This window comes from Rhineura floridana, chromosome 2, assembly GCF_030035675.1.
Source record: "Rhineura floridana isolate rRhiFlo1 chromosome 2, rRhiFlo1.hap2, whole genome shotgun sequence".
NCBI lineage: Eukaryota > Metazoa > Chordata > Lepidosauria > Squamata > Rhineuridae > Rhineura > Rhineura floridana.
The window spans coordinates 157,565,227-157,581,024 of record NC_084481.1 but is presented as its reverse complement, the minus strand read 5'-3'; the positions used below and the strand labels follow the sequence as shown (position 1 = coordinate 157,581,024).

At 43.0% G+C, this 15,798-nt stretch overlaps 1 protein-coding gene across 7 annotated transcripts in view; it reads right to left on the bottom strand.

Moving 5' to 3' along the window:
• The window catches only part of NR1H3 (nuclear receptor subfamily 1 group H member 3), a 49,350-nt gene that overhangs the window by 32,954 nt on the left and 598 nt on the right, over positions 1-15,798 (bottom strand). For 2 of the 7 annotated variants that reach the window (XM_061610948.1, XM_061610949.1), the window contains exon 1: positions 9,822-10,081. The exons of 1 other annotated variant lie outside the window; for it this stretch is intronic. The gene's annotated coding sequence lies outside the window, so the exon portion shown is untranslated. 4 more of the 7 variants (XM_061610950.1, XM_061610954.1, XM_061610957.1 and 1 more) reach the window with 4 other exon arrangements.

Genomic DNA, 15,798 nt, shown 5'->3' with positions numbered 1-15,798 from the left:
GTCTCTGCTGTCAACAGAGTTGCAGGCACACCAGGGGATAAAGCAAGTAATTTTCCTAAGAACCCATTCTGAAGTATTTCTAATGGAGTAACTTTGTCCTCACCCCAGATCTCAGCCCATAGCACATTTGGGCAACTGCTTTGCCCACAAATATTTTTAAATAAGCTCCACCAATTGAACGAGGTATAGAAAATAACTTGAAGATCTGTTGGAAAGTTGTAGATACCATCATTTTGACTTCTTCAAAGTGTGCTTTCTATTTAAGTTTAGCATTAAAATGCATTCCCAGATATTGAAAGGAGCTATGTGGCTCAACATAGCAGTCGTCTATTAATCACATGCTTTCTCTGATTTTTCCCCAAAACTACTATCTCAGTTTTAGAATAGTTAACACTAAGATATTCTTTTATAACAGAAAGAACTAAACTCAGCTAACATTTGTCGCAATCTTACCTGATTAAAGGACAACAGAACTACAATGTCAGTGTACGTCAGAATTGGGAACTTGTTTGTTTCAAGATCCAGGGGAAAGAAGGTAAGGGTTGCCATCTCTTGCACTACACTATTAACAAAGAAATTAAATAGAAAGGGGACCATCTCTGTTATAATGAAATCGAAACTAAAATCAAATAACCAAATCATTGTATTGCTCTAACAAAAGGTAGCATTTGAAAAATTTTGTGCTATGTCTTCTCTTTTATATTCTGTGTGACTCAGCTCAGGAGCTAGTTTTGTGCTGCTATATCACAATACTGAAAGCCATATGTGAATGAAGATGACATGAGAATAATAAACAGTGGAAGGATTTGCCATCTCCCTCCACTTACACCGTGAATAATTAAGACTTGAAAAGTGTCAAATGCATTTTGATAATATAAGACTCCTCTTTAAAATGGTGACACAACATTTCCCAAAGAGAAGTGAACGGAATTTCCATAATACATAATTTATCTTGGAAAGTCAATATCTCACAAAGAATGCAGCTATGGCAGCAATCAACATATAATTAACCCTCAGATCTTCTAAAATAATGCCCTTTAACAAGATCATGTAATTTTGAAAACACACAAAAGAGAGCTATGTGACATCTTAAAGACTAACAGATGTGCAGCAGAAATCCAGGTTTACTCAGAAGTAACCTCCGCTGTATTGAACAGGCTAATGGCCAAGTAAGATTGTAAGAAGTACAGCCTTACTGTGGCATAAGATTTCCTGGACTAAGGCACACAGCATCAGATGAAAGAAGTGACAGTTGCCAGATACACATACAGTATGTGCACGCACACACATAAGGGAGTACAGGGGGAAAAGGAGACAAAGCAAGAGTTGGAGATTATGACACTTCTGTGCAAAGCTCAAATATATACAAAGATAAGCAGCACAATCACCATAGCCAATAGTAGCAACTGAGGAAAAACATGCATCTGATGAGTGGGATGCAGTCCACAAAAATGTACATCACACAATTACTGCAAGAATAACATAGGAATACTTAATATTTCTGTAGTGCTTTTTAATGGCTTAGATCACTTCACCATTCCCATATTACTGAAGGGAGGCTGAAAGACAGTAACTTGTTAAAGTCCTTCAGTGGGGACAATCAAAAGCATGCAAGAAAGACACAAGTGGCTAGATCAAGCAGTGACAGAACTTGGTCCTGCTGACCCTGGCAACAAGTAGGAGGTGGAAATTCCAAGGGGCAAGGCTGTTCCGACTTGGAGGTAATTCATGCAACACACAGTACAAACAGCCACTAATTAAGTGTGACGGTATTAGAGAGACTGTCAGTGAGGATAGACAGCAAAGTGGGCTGGGCTGACCATCAGATTCTGGAATTCTTTCTCCCTAAGTAGAAGTAGATGCTGTGAGGAAACATCTGCTGATAGCAGTAGGCTTATCTTTGAATCCTTTGCATGAGACTAGCAGAGGCAATGTGGTGTAGTGGTTGAACTAGGACCTGAGAGGCCAGGGTTCAAATCCCCACTCAGCAACTTGCAGGATGATTTACACTCTGAGTGAGAGGCCCTCTGGACCAACACTGTTGTGCTTTTCTGTTGAAAATGTCTTTTCTCCCAAGCCTTCCCAAATTAACCAAGTTTATTGCTGAAGTTTTTAATTCTTGTTGGTTTTCCTGTTTTAATACTGTTTTATGATCTGTGTTATGTTTTGTATTCTGTTTCTGTAGTTCACATTTTATGCTGGTTTGGGATTTTATTGCCAGGTGCAGTTAGGTTTTATTGGAGATTGTAAGCTGTTTTCTGGAGGAAGTTCCTAAATAAAAAAAATAAAAAATGGGAGTAACTGCTTAATAAAATGCCTCCCCCCCCCCATACACCTTTCGAGTGGAAGCTCAAGCTCTTTTCTCTGGACAAAGCCCTGTGCCAAATGATTTATTTTGAAATTTTACTTTTTTCACTCTAAAACAAATAAGTCCTTGTGTTCTAGATACTTTAATATAAACAAAGATAGACGGGATGTACCTATGGGGAATCTGTTTGTTAAAAGTGTTGTGTCCAGGGATGTGAAAGCTTGCATGTGGGGGAGAACAGAATTCTTCATCCAGAAGTGATCTGAGGCCTGGACCATAGGAGGAATTGCACATTTGAACTAGCTGCTTATTCACACATGAGAGTTCAGCCAGAGGGATACAATGCCAGCAGACTCCAGCAGGGACAGCTTCATGGAATAGCAAGAGCATCTCCTCTGCAAGAGACAACCTCAGATGCCAACTATAAGAATAAGTAGGGACGGGCCTTTTTAGATTCACTTCTCTTGCTAAAGCTAGCAGGTTTTTCTATTGTGGATGGGGAATGGGGTCTAAAGTGAAGTACTCCATGCTGTTTAGATCAAGTAATGGACCCCCACCTCCCAAATTCTTGTTCTGCTCCTGATTAGAGCCTTCCCTTTGGGAAGAGGGAGGCAACAGACAATGAATAAACTAATAAACAGGACAGCTGCATCAGTCTCACCAGTGTAAAGATAGAACTAAACCCATAAACCTGGAGGCAGCAAAAACAGAGACAAGAAAAATAAGAGGTGAGAGAGAATGATAGGAACAAGCTGGGTTGGAGGAGGAGGTTGGGGTGTGTGTGAGAGAGGATGAGTATCACATAATTGCTAGGCAACCAGAAAAGAGAACACATGAACTACCTTCAGACTGAAATAGGGGTGGCTTGAAATGACATCCTGCTGTTACTTAAGAATCACAAGGCACATCTTCCCATTCCCATCTGGAGCAGTAATGACACCCAACAGCAGCAGGCAGTTTGGTACATAAGAGGGAAGGCTGAGGAACAGCTCAAAAATCACAGGACAAAGACTGAGAAGGATTTGTGACGGGAGGGGGAGAAGAGAGATAGAGAGACCAGTAGAAGTCAGGTTTCCAGGCAGTCCTAATCCTATGGCTGATCCTATATAGCAGGGGTGGAGAACCTGTGACCCTCCAGATGTTGCTGAATTACAACTCTCATCATTCCTGACCACTGGCATGTTGGCTGGGGCTAATGGGAGTTGTATTTCAACAGCATCTGGAGGACCACAGATTTCCCACCCCTGCTTTAAGGCATACAGGGCAAGGGCTTGGCTAGGTACTTAAAAGGTTCAGGACACAGAACCCTGACACAAATTTACACATGTTAAATTATACATCATACATATGGATACAAGTTAAGACGGTGGATGGTTACTGGCACTGTGCTTTGCAGGAGGCCCAGGGGCCCTGGAAGCAAAGAGTTTTTTAAAAAATAAAAAGTTTTGAAAGGTGGTGGAGGGAGCAGGAGATCTGAGCCTAGCACAAAAGACCCAGGGCTCAGGATCCCTGGGTCACACCCTAATGCTGCCCCGGATAACAGGGTCAGCCATAGGGCTAGGAACACCTACAAACAGGGTGTTTTTAAATCCTAACTGCTGTGGGATGGGAGAACAATTTTCAGGGGGTAGAGTGTCACAGTACATAGGGAAAGGGTTAACCCTCCTGCCTCCAGCTGTGACCCTCACACACCAAAAACTACCCACTGTGCAGCAATTAGGTTTACAAAACAGCCTTCGCTGGCACGAATGGGGGGGGTTAAGCCTAATTGCCATGAGGGCCAGAAGGAGAGGCCCTGCAAGCCATATCTGGCTTGTGGGCCAGTAATTCTCACCCCTGCCAGCTATACAGTACTACTGAATGGAAAGGGAAATTAACATAACAAAGAAATAGCTGGATCCATTTGGTCCAGGATTCTAGCAGTGGTCATCTTAATGCTTTGGAGAAGCCAACAAGCCCTCACCTGTTGTTGAACACTAACGTCTGGTTTTTGTGAACGTTTCATTTCATTATAATGGTTAATAACAATTGATAACCTGCATCCTCCATTAATTTGTCCACTCCTTTTTAAAGCCATCTAAACCAGGGGCCATCTCTACGTTTGTGGCAGAGAATGTTAATTATGTGTTGTATGACAAAGTCCCTCCTTTTACCTGACATGAATGTCAGTGAGTTGCATTGGGTAACCCTGAATTCTAGTTATATGAGGGAGGGGGAATGCAATCCAATTTCTGCACTGTTTATAATTTTATAAAACTTTATTATCCCAGTCTATTTTTTTTTCTAAACCAAAAATCCCTAACTACTTTATGTTCTTCACACAGGAAAGGTAATTCAACCACTTGATCATTTGGGTTGCCCTTGCCTTATTTTAGGGGCTGGGGAGCCTGTGGCCCTCCAGATGTTGTTGGGCTCCAACCCCACCAGAAACAGCCATCAGAGGCAATGGTCAGGGATGATGGGTGACGAAAGTCAACAATGTCTGGAGGACCATAGGTTCTCCACTGCTGCCTTGTTTCTTTTCTAGGTTTATGATATCTCTTTTTGAGACAGGGGAACCAGAACTATAACTATTAATAGAAGAATTTATATACTTTCATTTCAAACTATGGTGATGTCTATAGCTGCTGTCACCTCCACATTTAAGTAGCATCAGCATAATAAAACAGCCAACAAATGTTTTGGCTGTATCTCCTATTCAGTTAGAATGCCCTTTCTTCCACTCTTTTACACATTTCACACCTACAGAAAGATTACAGCATGTGATGCTAAGAAAATGTTAACAAGGTATAAAAAGCAGGAAAGGATCATATCACACAAACACAAATCATATATACCTTCTGCATTCAATTCACCCCTGGGAAACACAAAACATAATAATATAAGCATTGTATCCAACTTCATGCAATGGAACTTTCACTTCCTCCCAACCCAGATCCCCCCTCAAATCTGCTCCCAAGGATCCCTCAGCCCTCTGAAACAGGTTTGAGAGATGCATGGGAAGAGGAAAAGGAAAGGGAAGTTCCACTGCATAAGTCCATTGCATGGGAAAGTCTGTTCCGCTTCCACCACTGGATCCAACCCCAAGTGTTTCTGAAAATGGCGGAAGACATCGCAAAGATGCTACCTGATAACTACAATGCCTAAGAAAGTAAGATAATTTCAGATCCCTAAGGGCACTGGAGACAATTCACTATTGGAAGGCACGAAACCATAAAAATCTCCATTTGAAAAAAGAAAATCACATAGGTGAGGTGGGGATTCTAATTTTGCAATTGATTTTAAGTACGGAATTAGGGCAAGGTAGGGTTATCCCATCTCAATTAATATGGAGTCTGATTTTGGATAAAATAAGGATTGGGCTGTTTCACATAAACAGGCACCACTGAAGCCATATTATGCATGAGTGGCCAACAAAATATAACAACAATCTGCAGCAAATGTGGCACAAGGGCAAAGGAGTCTGTGGCAGGCATGGGCTGAAGAGCAGGTTGGACTGGTTTTTCATTACATTTGTGCCCCCATCTTTCCACAAAAATGCTCAAGGCAGCTAACGACAGTAAGAGCCACAATTTAAAAAGTAATATATGTGAAACAATACAAAACCTTCTAAAAAAATCAAATGAGCATATTAAAAAAGCAGCCACTTAAAACATAATTAAATTAAAGTACAGGTTAAAACACAGAGCAGAAGATAAACAAATTAGCTCTACAAGCCAAACACCTGTTTAAATTTTAGAAAGCGTTCTCCTGCTGGTGGAAGGCAATCAACAAGAGGGGTAGATGACACTCTCTTGGTAGGGAGTTCCAAAATCTGGGTACAACCCTGAAAAGGCCTTTCTCAAGTTCCCACCAAAGGTGCATCAGATAACCATCTGTATTTTGTGGGAGGAGTTCAATCACATACCAGAAATTTAGGTTTGCACAATTAAAGTGAATTAAAGCACTCTGGTGCAATAAATCCACTTAAAAAAAGAATCAGCAGACTTTTGCAGTTTCCTGATGGGAAAAGTGTGGGATAAATGGTTAGTTGTGTCATCACCCTGCAAGCAAAGCTGGGTGAAATCAAGATCAATGTTCATTGTCATACAACCTCCCTCAGCGCTTGGAAGTAATTTGTTACAAGTAACAAATTACTTGTAATTCATTACTTTTTAAAGGAATGAGTGGGTAATTCCTTTACATTTTGATTGTAATAGGACGAGGAGTAATTTTATTACTTTTGTGAAGTAATTGTAATGTTTCCAGCATTGCTTTTGGGCGGGGCGGGGCGGGGCAGGGAAGCAGGGGAAGTTTTTTGCTCCTCTGATTTCTGGATGAAAACCATGTGCCTCAAACTGGGCTTCTGTGCAGCGTCACTCCTCCCTCATGCTCTGTGGGTGGGTAGGAGGTGACGAGGGAGGAGGTGGAGAGTGAGACGGGGTGGTGTGGAGAAAACAATTGTTTAAAAAAATGGATGGTGGTGGTGAAGAATGGAGTGTAGGGAAAAAGGAGCCAGAGGGCAAGAACATGGATAAAGGAGAAGGAGGCGGCAGCAGAATGGAGATAAAGAATGTGTGTGTGTGTGCTGTGTTTGCACATGGCACACAAAGTGGCCTCCACCACCATCTCTGGCTACTGTGCTGCATATGCAGTATTTTAACTTTTTTGCATCTCAGGAGAAAATGTTTGCTTGGGTGAGTGTCCCTTAGTTGGTGGCAGGGCAGGCTCTGGGAGGTGGTTAAATGAGAGAGATCATGCTTGCTGGCTGAGGGGGGGTTGCATTTGGTTTGATGTGCAAAGATCTGAGTAGTGGCCTCAGCCTCCCTCCCCACCTCCCTTACCAGCGGAGAGACCACCATTGCTATCTTATGGATAAAAAGAATTATTCTACTACCTTTGTATGTGTGTGTTTAATGTTGTTTTGGGCTACTTAGATGTACAGCAGCCAAAGCCAGCACCTTGTAAGCGTTTTTTTCCAAAAAAGTAACTGAAATGGAATTGTAGTGATTACTTTTGAGAAAAAGTAAAGTATTCAGTTACTTTCAGAGCAATTGTAATTGTAACGGTAATTACTACTTTTTGGGGCCATGTAATTGTAACTGTAATTTATTACTTTTTAAAAGTAATCTTCCAAGCTCTGACCTCCCTACAAACAAATCAGAATAAATGCTCAGTAAAGACTAGGCATCGTCTAACCTCCATGTAAGCTTGTGCAAGCAAATCAGGATAGATGCTGAATAAACAGGTCATCTGAAGGAGCCCCAAGTACCTGTATTCCTGGCAGAGCACTGCTACTTGTTCAACTAGAGACAGCCATTCACCCCAAATAAATGTAATGAACACTAGAGTGGCACTTTCTTGTACTCTAGAATTGATTTTTGGTGCAAGGCACATGCAAAAAAAGTTCACCACTACTGAATGCAAGAAGAGAGTTCTGTTGGATCAGACCAAAGGGCCATCTAGTACAGCATCCTGATTCCCACAGTGGTCAACCAGATGTCTCTGAGAAGCCCACAAGCATAGCATGAAGGCAGTAGCTTTCCTTACTGTTGCCCTCTCTCACACACCCGCACCTAATATTCTGAGACATACTGCCTCTGAAGATGGAAGTTCCATTTAGCCATCATGGCTGATAACCATTATTCCTGATCAAAGCCACTGAAACTTTTCAAAGATAAAGGCCAATCTTCCAGCTCGCATCTGCACACTGATTACCAGTTAATATCTGCCGTCTTACAATCTTCCATATTTAACTTTGCCTCTCAGCTTAAATATTAATTTCTTCTCTGACATTTCTAGATGAGTAAAGTACACTGCCATCTCTCTCTTTATAGCTACAGTGAGATAGAAAGATAGTGACTTGACAAAGGCCACCCACTGAGTTAACGACTAAGGAGGCTGTTCAACACTTATTTTCTGGGCTGAAGTTGAAGCAGTGTGGTGAAGCAGACAGGCAGCCTTGCAGATGCTGGTGCAGGTTTGGTGGGCCCTGGGTAAAAGGCCATCATCAGTCGCTTGTTTCCCCTATTCTGATGGGGAAGCCTATGTTGAATTTTCACACAAGCCTCAAATTTCATATGGACAAGCCACTGACCCAGAAAAAAACATAAATTTGCATGTTGCATGAGCTCCCTAGTGGCAGGTTGTCAAAGTTTTAAACTACAAATAGGGATAACTACTACTAGAAACACTTACATAGGAAGCTGCCTTATACTGTACCAAGGCAGACAAATGATCCATCTAACTCAGTACTGCATAGTGACAGGCAGCACCTCTCCAGGATTTCAGGCAGGGGTCTCTCCCAGCCCTACCTGGAGATGCCAGAGATTGAACCCAGGACCTTCTGCATGCAAAGCAGCTGCTCTACCACCGAGCTACATACAGCCCTTCCCCAAGAAGACAGATGCGTGTGCATATGCCCTTTTATTGACTGAAAGCCACAACGGTATGGACATCTTCCTACACATAGAAGTGGCAAGAGTCTGCTGGAGAAATGTTTTCCTCCAATACCAGATTTTCACACTTTTTTTCTCTCCCACCTGAGCTTGAACGGGTACAAATTTACTCAGAAGCCTCACTCTATTAAATGGGTTTACTCCTAGGGAAGTTTACTTACAGTTGCAGTTTAAAACTCAAATTTGCACTGTAAAATCCAGAATAACTCAAGACATTTGTTTGTACTTACTACCATCCCATACTTGCCTTGAAAATTGGAGAAATCACCTTTCTTTTCACCAGTCTCTTCTCCCCCCTTTTTTAATATGCATCCAAATATGGTGATCAGAATGCACATGTTCACATCCCTTTTAAGCAATTTTTGAAGCAGCTTCTTTCTAAGAATCAGTACGACACCAGACCGGGAGAGGCAGGAGGCACTCAGGGACGTAGTCGTCCAGGGTCTCGGGGGGGGGGGTCTTAGACCCTTTACTTTTTTGGAAGCACAGTCCCAACAGGGTCCCTATGTCTTCAGCATCCTATGAGACAATCAGCATGAAAGGGGAGCATGTTAGCCTCTGAGAAGAGTCTTCTAACATGCTTCCTTTTCCTTCCTTGATGACTGGAACCAATCAGAGTGAAAGGAGGTGAGTCAGCCATTGAGAAGACTCTTCTCAGTAGCTACTACTCTCCCTTTCATGCTTGTTGGCTCCTAGGGATATCTGTTGTTGCGAGAGAAGGCATTAACAAGGATCTAATTCTCAACCCAGCAGCAAAAGGGGGGGGCGTGGCGGTGACTAACATGAAGGGACCCTGCACTTCTGAATTTGCCACTATACTACTGGAGGCACCAATTAAAGCCTTTCCTACCCCAGAGCCCTTTTTATCCGCACGCATAACGTGTACGTTGCCTTCGCGCCGGCAGGTGGTTTGGCGCTGGCAGCTCGAGTTTGCCGCTGCACCTCTGATGCAAACATATAGCAACGGGACCCAGAGCATTTACGGCCGCCCCTCCGTGGGTTAAAATGCGACCTCTCGGGTGGACGCCACCAAATTCCCTGGTTGCCCAGGGAGATCCTGTAAAGAAAGACGTTACCAGCGTCAGCAACTGCAGCTCCAGGAACGCCAGCAGCCCCGGAAGGGGGGAGCGACTCGCTCAAGAGGGCAACAAACCCACCTCCTGGAGAGAGGCGGATCGGAACAGACAGCGAGCTCTTTGCCCCCAGGAAAGCCAGAACACCGGGCAGAGTTAGATCAGCGCGGAACGTTCACGCTCAGCCCCGCGCTATTTATTTCTGGGCTGGCGAGAGCCGCTCTGCCCAAGTTACAGTGATGTAATGTAAGCAGCAGCAGCCTCAGAGTCACATGCCTGAACTTTCCCCAACTCCACCCCCTGGTGTTCCTTTCGCAGCAGCCCCCCTCCCGATTTCTACATCCTGGCAGCGTGGCGTGCATGATAACCCAAAACAGAAGGGGAAATAGCCCTCGCCCCGTCTCGTCTCCTGGTGGATGCATAATACTTTGCCTGGCAGTATTGGTATTATTGTTGTTGTTGTTGCTGCTGCTATTATTATTGTTGTTATTATTTAACACGTTTTATACCACTCTTCGAGGCAGCTGGTATAACACAGTGGGGAGGAGATCCTGGCTGGGCGTCCAGAGTCTATGAGTTCAAATCCCCGCTCGTGTCTCCTGGGTGTCAAGGGCCAGCTAAAGATCACCCCCACAGTGAGTGGCTCAGGGGTTACGTGCCCTGCCACCTGTGCAGCCGTGGGCAAGCTGCATAGTCCCAAGGAGCCCAGTTGCCCCCCAGCTGGCAGTTGCGGACAAGGAAGGGGCTGGCTTGTGCAGCAGTGGCAAGCTGAGCAGGCCCTAGCCAGCTGGGGAGGACTAGCCTCAGAGGGAGGCAATGGTAAACCCCCTCTGAATACCACTTACCATGAAAACCCTATTCATAGGGTAGCCATAAGTCGAGATCGACTTGAAGGCAGTCCCATACCGCTCTTCATCAAAAATATATTGGGGTGGTGTACAACATACGAGCATATGCATAAGCATGATTATTTCTTGGCTTTTTAAAAAGCAGGATCCTGTGCAACCCCAACATCTTGCTCCACTACCTACAGGGTTTGTCTGCTGAGAAGTATCACCATCTGAAAGAGTTTGGCAGAGTCTGTCTTCTTTGCATCCAGGGCAGCACCCATTCTCCCAGGCTTCGTTGGGAGGTCAGCGAAGGACTAGCCCAGACTGATCCACAAGCCATCTAAACAGGCCTGCTTCCAGATAAAGCCAGCTGTATGCCTTTGGTTTCAGTGATCCAAAGGCCAAGGCCAAGGCTGCTCTATATTACAGGGGTGGGGCCATCGTGGCTCTCCAGATGTTGCTGGAGGCCTATCCTCCCCAACCATTGGCCAAGCTTGGTGAGGGTGATGGGAGTTACAGTCCAGCAGCTTCTGGAGAGCTCCAGGTTTCTCACCCTTCCTACGCTAACTTTGTAAAGTGGGTTGCAAATGGCAGAACACAAGAAGCAACCACAGGAACATAGGAAGCTTTATGACACTGAGTCAGACCATCGGTCCATCTAGCCCAGTAGTGTCTACCCTGCTGGCAGCAGCTCTCCAGGGTTTTAGACAGGGCACTATTTCCAGCTCCACCAGAAAATACAGGGGATTGAACCTGGGACCTTCTGCATGCAAAGCAGATGCTCTGCCACTGAACTACAGCAGCCCTTTCCTGTAATAGTTTGACAATTGAATCAATTACTTAGAGGGGTAGTAGGCTCTCACTTGCTGGAGGTCTTAAAGCAGAAGACGCAAATCAGCCATCTGCTGGGGATACTCTAGCTCTGGATTATCCAAATGGTGTAGGGGGTGGACTAAATGAGCTACAAAGCACCCTCTGGCTCTATGATTCTATATTTCATAAACTTCAGAGCAAGCTGTGTTTAAATGCCACCTCTACCACAGGTATTGACCTCATTTGCCACCCTGGACTCCTGCTGGGAGGAAGGGCGGGATATAAATCTAATAATAATTATTATTATTATTATTTGTTGGCTTCAATTCCCCATTTCATTTATAAAAGGAATAAGGCTGCAATCCTAAACACACTTACTAGGAGTAAACCCACTGAACAGTGGGAGTGACATCTATATAAACCTCCATAAGATTGGTCTGCCTAAGTGGTCACCCTAACAATATTTTTGTTGGGGGCAATAGAGAGTTTGTGTTAAAATCTTGTCACCAACAGCGGACCAGGGCAAGGCTACTGCAGTAGTGGAGTCAAAACATCCGTAACAAGGTTTAAACGGAGTGATTTCTCTCTCTCAACCTCAGCTCCCACCTGCTGAGTGTAGACAATACTAATCACAGTCTTACAGAACTGTTGTACAAGTTACTGAGATAAGTATATGAAGTACTGAACATTACAAAACCAGTATGCCAACTAGTATTGTTGTAAAGCACTTTGCTGTACTTTTTAAAAGTGTAAATATCACTGCATAATAGTTGTAATAGAAAGGGGCAATGCTTCAGTTGACCATCAAAACCGTATAGAATTTTCACGTTGCCCACTAAATACACAACAAAATATATCTGTTTGTTCATAGGGTTTTTTTAAATAAAAAAAGTTGCGGATGCCTCTATTTTGACATTGGCTGTCAGAAGACAGTAGATTGTTTGCCTGTCCCTTCTCTGTATTCTGTTTAATACAGGTGCGCCTATATCCACTGTCCAAGCACAGGGCAGGAGGGGCTTCAGTCTTCTTCTTGCGTTTGGTCGGTCTCTCTCTCTCTCTGATTATTTCCAGAAAGGTCATTGTACTTTCAGCTTCCCAGGCCACCTCAGAGGCCCTACCAATATAAGCATGATGTGCATCTCGTGGCTTCAACATGTATCTGGAATGTATTTCAATCCAGTAAAATTAGCATGTGCTGAATTACTCAGCCTGCCATCGCCATCTTGGAACTGAGTCGCAAGCTGACCTCATGGCTACAACATCTAGCATATTTTTTCTACTTTTTTGTTCTTCACTTTCCACATCCCACTGCTCCCTACTGTGTGAAATAACTACCCTGATGAAGTGTACTGGAGAACACTGACCACATTTTGGTGACTTCTTTAATGATTCTAATAAAGGAATTGTGGACTTTGGAGTGTTTTCTAATGGGCCAACATGGCTACCTTTGCTTTTTACATGGGCTTAGGTCATGCTAGTTCCCGCAGGTTAGTGATATTTTGTACAGTAATGAAATGTCTGTTTTTAACTTGATTTTAAAATTGTATTATGGTTTATTTGTTTGTGTATACTTTTTGTAAAACACTCTGGAAAACATTTTGTTTAAAAAGCGCTCTGTGTACATTTTTAATACATAAGATAAAAAAATATCTGTATGCTTACTATTCTAACAAAATGGAACAATTAATATAACTAGTCAGCAAAGCACAAACCCCAAAATGCTTGAAAGCTCAACTGTGGAATCAAATGTTATTTGCTTATTACATTTATTTATTATATTTATACCCCACCTTTCTTCCAAGAAATTTAAGGCTGCATACGTTATTCTCCCACTCCATTTTATCCTCAAAACAACTAGGTCAGGACGAGAGATAGTGACCAGCCCAATGAACTTCATGACTGAATGAGAATTTGAACGTGGATTTCTCCCGTGTTACTGTGGTACCCTATCCACTAAACTTGAGATGGGGGACTGGTGGCCCTGCAGAGACTGTTGGACTCCAATGCTCATCAGCCCTAGCCAGCATGGCCAATGGTTAGCAACAGCAGGAGGACCACAGGTTCCCTATCCCTGCATTAGCTGTAGAGAACCAACATTGCTTCAGGCTGCAACCCTATACCTGCTTACCTGGGGGTAAACCCCACTGAACTCAGTTGGTCTTACTTCTGAGTAGAGAAGTCTAGGATTGAACTGTTAATAACAATAATGTGTGGCCCTCTTATAACATGCCTTATTTTTCATTGTATGTTCTCCTTTGGGAATGCCATGGGACAATTCCCAGAGGGGAAGCCATGTTAATCTCTAGCAGCAAAAACAACAAAGAGCATTGCAGCACCTTGAAAGACTAAGAAAGAGATCAGTTTTCATGAACTACAGCCTATTTCATTAGATGTGTGAAGTGTTCTCCCAAGTTGGGATGGGGGGAACACTGAAATTCAAGGCTCTTGTATCCGTTTACAAGGGCCTAAACAACTTGGGTCCAGGATACCTCAAAAAGCACCTGATCCCTTATATCCCTGCCCAATCACTGATGGGGAGTCTCTGTTAGTGGTCCCTCAGGGTTCAGATGCATGGCTTGTAATTACCAGAAGTCGTGGATTCAGTATGGTGGGTCCAATCCTGTGAAACTCCCTCCTGAGTGAAATTAGGCCCGCTCCCTGCTAAACTTCAGATGTTTGATACAGTAATGACTTCCCTATTTCACCAGGCATTTTAAAGTAGTTTTCTATTTGTAGTACGAAATTAATTGTTCTTATTCTTTGTATGGGATTTAAAAAAGCATATGTACACCGTTTAGAAATTCTTAATATTAAACAGCATACAAATACCTTAAATAAATACATAAAATATATAATGGGAATGACTGAACATTGCTTCATTCTCACAATGAAGTCATTAATTTTGGGGAAATTATCTATAAAAGATTGCTATGGTGGACAGAGTCAAACTCCTGCCTTGGAAGCAAGTTCAGGTTGATCCCACCTCTTATATAGTCCACGCACCCCTCCCCTGGTACTGGCAGCTAAGGAACCTCATCCACCTGAACTGGGCTCCTACTGGGAGGAAGGAAAGGCTGTAAAGTCAGCCCTGGTCAGTGAGGGTAAACATCAGCTGCTAGCCTACAATGACTTCAACTAAAGCCAATATGAAAGAGGGAAAATATCCTCCTTTGTCCTGCGGACAGTTCAGCCTTCTGCAGTTAAGAAGCTCCTCCTCATCCTCACTTGGAGTGCTTGGAACTCTGGAAAGTGAATCAAAATTGCACTCTCATTTCCCAGCAGCAGGGGCTGTGAAAATCGGATTTGTTCCCATGTTTGGTGATGGATGTTCCAGCATATCTAATGAAGCCTTCACCAACCTAGTACCCTCCAGATATTTTGAATGACTGACCACTCAGAGGTTTGATTACTTTTGCAAGGCACTGTATATAAAGTTAGGGCTTTTTTGTCCCAATGCACATCAATTAACTTACTTATATTGAGCTGCATTGCCATTTTATTGCCCATCCACCCATTTTGAAAAGATTGTTTTAGAGCTATTCAGAATCCCTTTTTGTTTCTACCACTCTGAATAATTTGGTGTCATCAGCAATCTGGGCCACCTCACTATTCACCCCTGACTCTAGGTAATTAATGAATAAATTAAAAAGTACTGGCTTGGGGGATCCCACATCCTCTTATCGCATGCCTGCTTAGTTTATTCAGGAGCATATGGAGAGTCTGACAAGTTTTTTCTTATTGACACTCTGAGAGATGAGAAGGCTAACGAGACAGGACTTACCTTTCCAAAAGCCTCGTTGATTCTTCTTCAGCAAGATTTGTGTTTGTACATACTTGATACTTTTATCTTTAATAATACTGTCCACCAATTTACCTGGAACAGAGGTTAAGCTAACGAGCCTGTAATTTCTTGGACACCATTCAAAAAATGGGTGTTATATTGGGTGCTTTGCAGTATGGAGGTTGATCTTTGGGATGTTACATATTTTGTGTTAGAAAAGCAGAACTTTAACATGTAAGTTCTTTAGGAACTCTTGGGTGGGTTCTGTCTGGATGCAATGCTTTATTATTTTTTAATTGAATGGCTCTTGTCACCAACATTTGCCTCAGTTCTTCAGACTACCGAAAAAAGTCAATGCGGGCATAGGTATCTCTTCTACATCTTCCACAGTGAGGACAGACACAAATTCATTCAGCTTTTCTGCAATCTCTGCAACCCCATTCAGTACACTTTCAAAACTTCTTGCTATACAGTCCAACCGCCTCTCTAGCTGGTTGATGCTTCTGATATATGATCTTAATGTTTTTAGCAATATCCTCCTCAGATTCTTTATTAT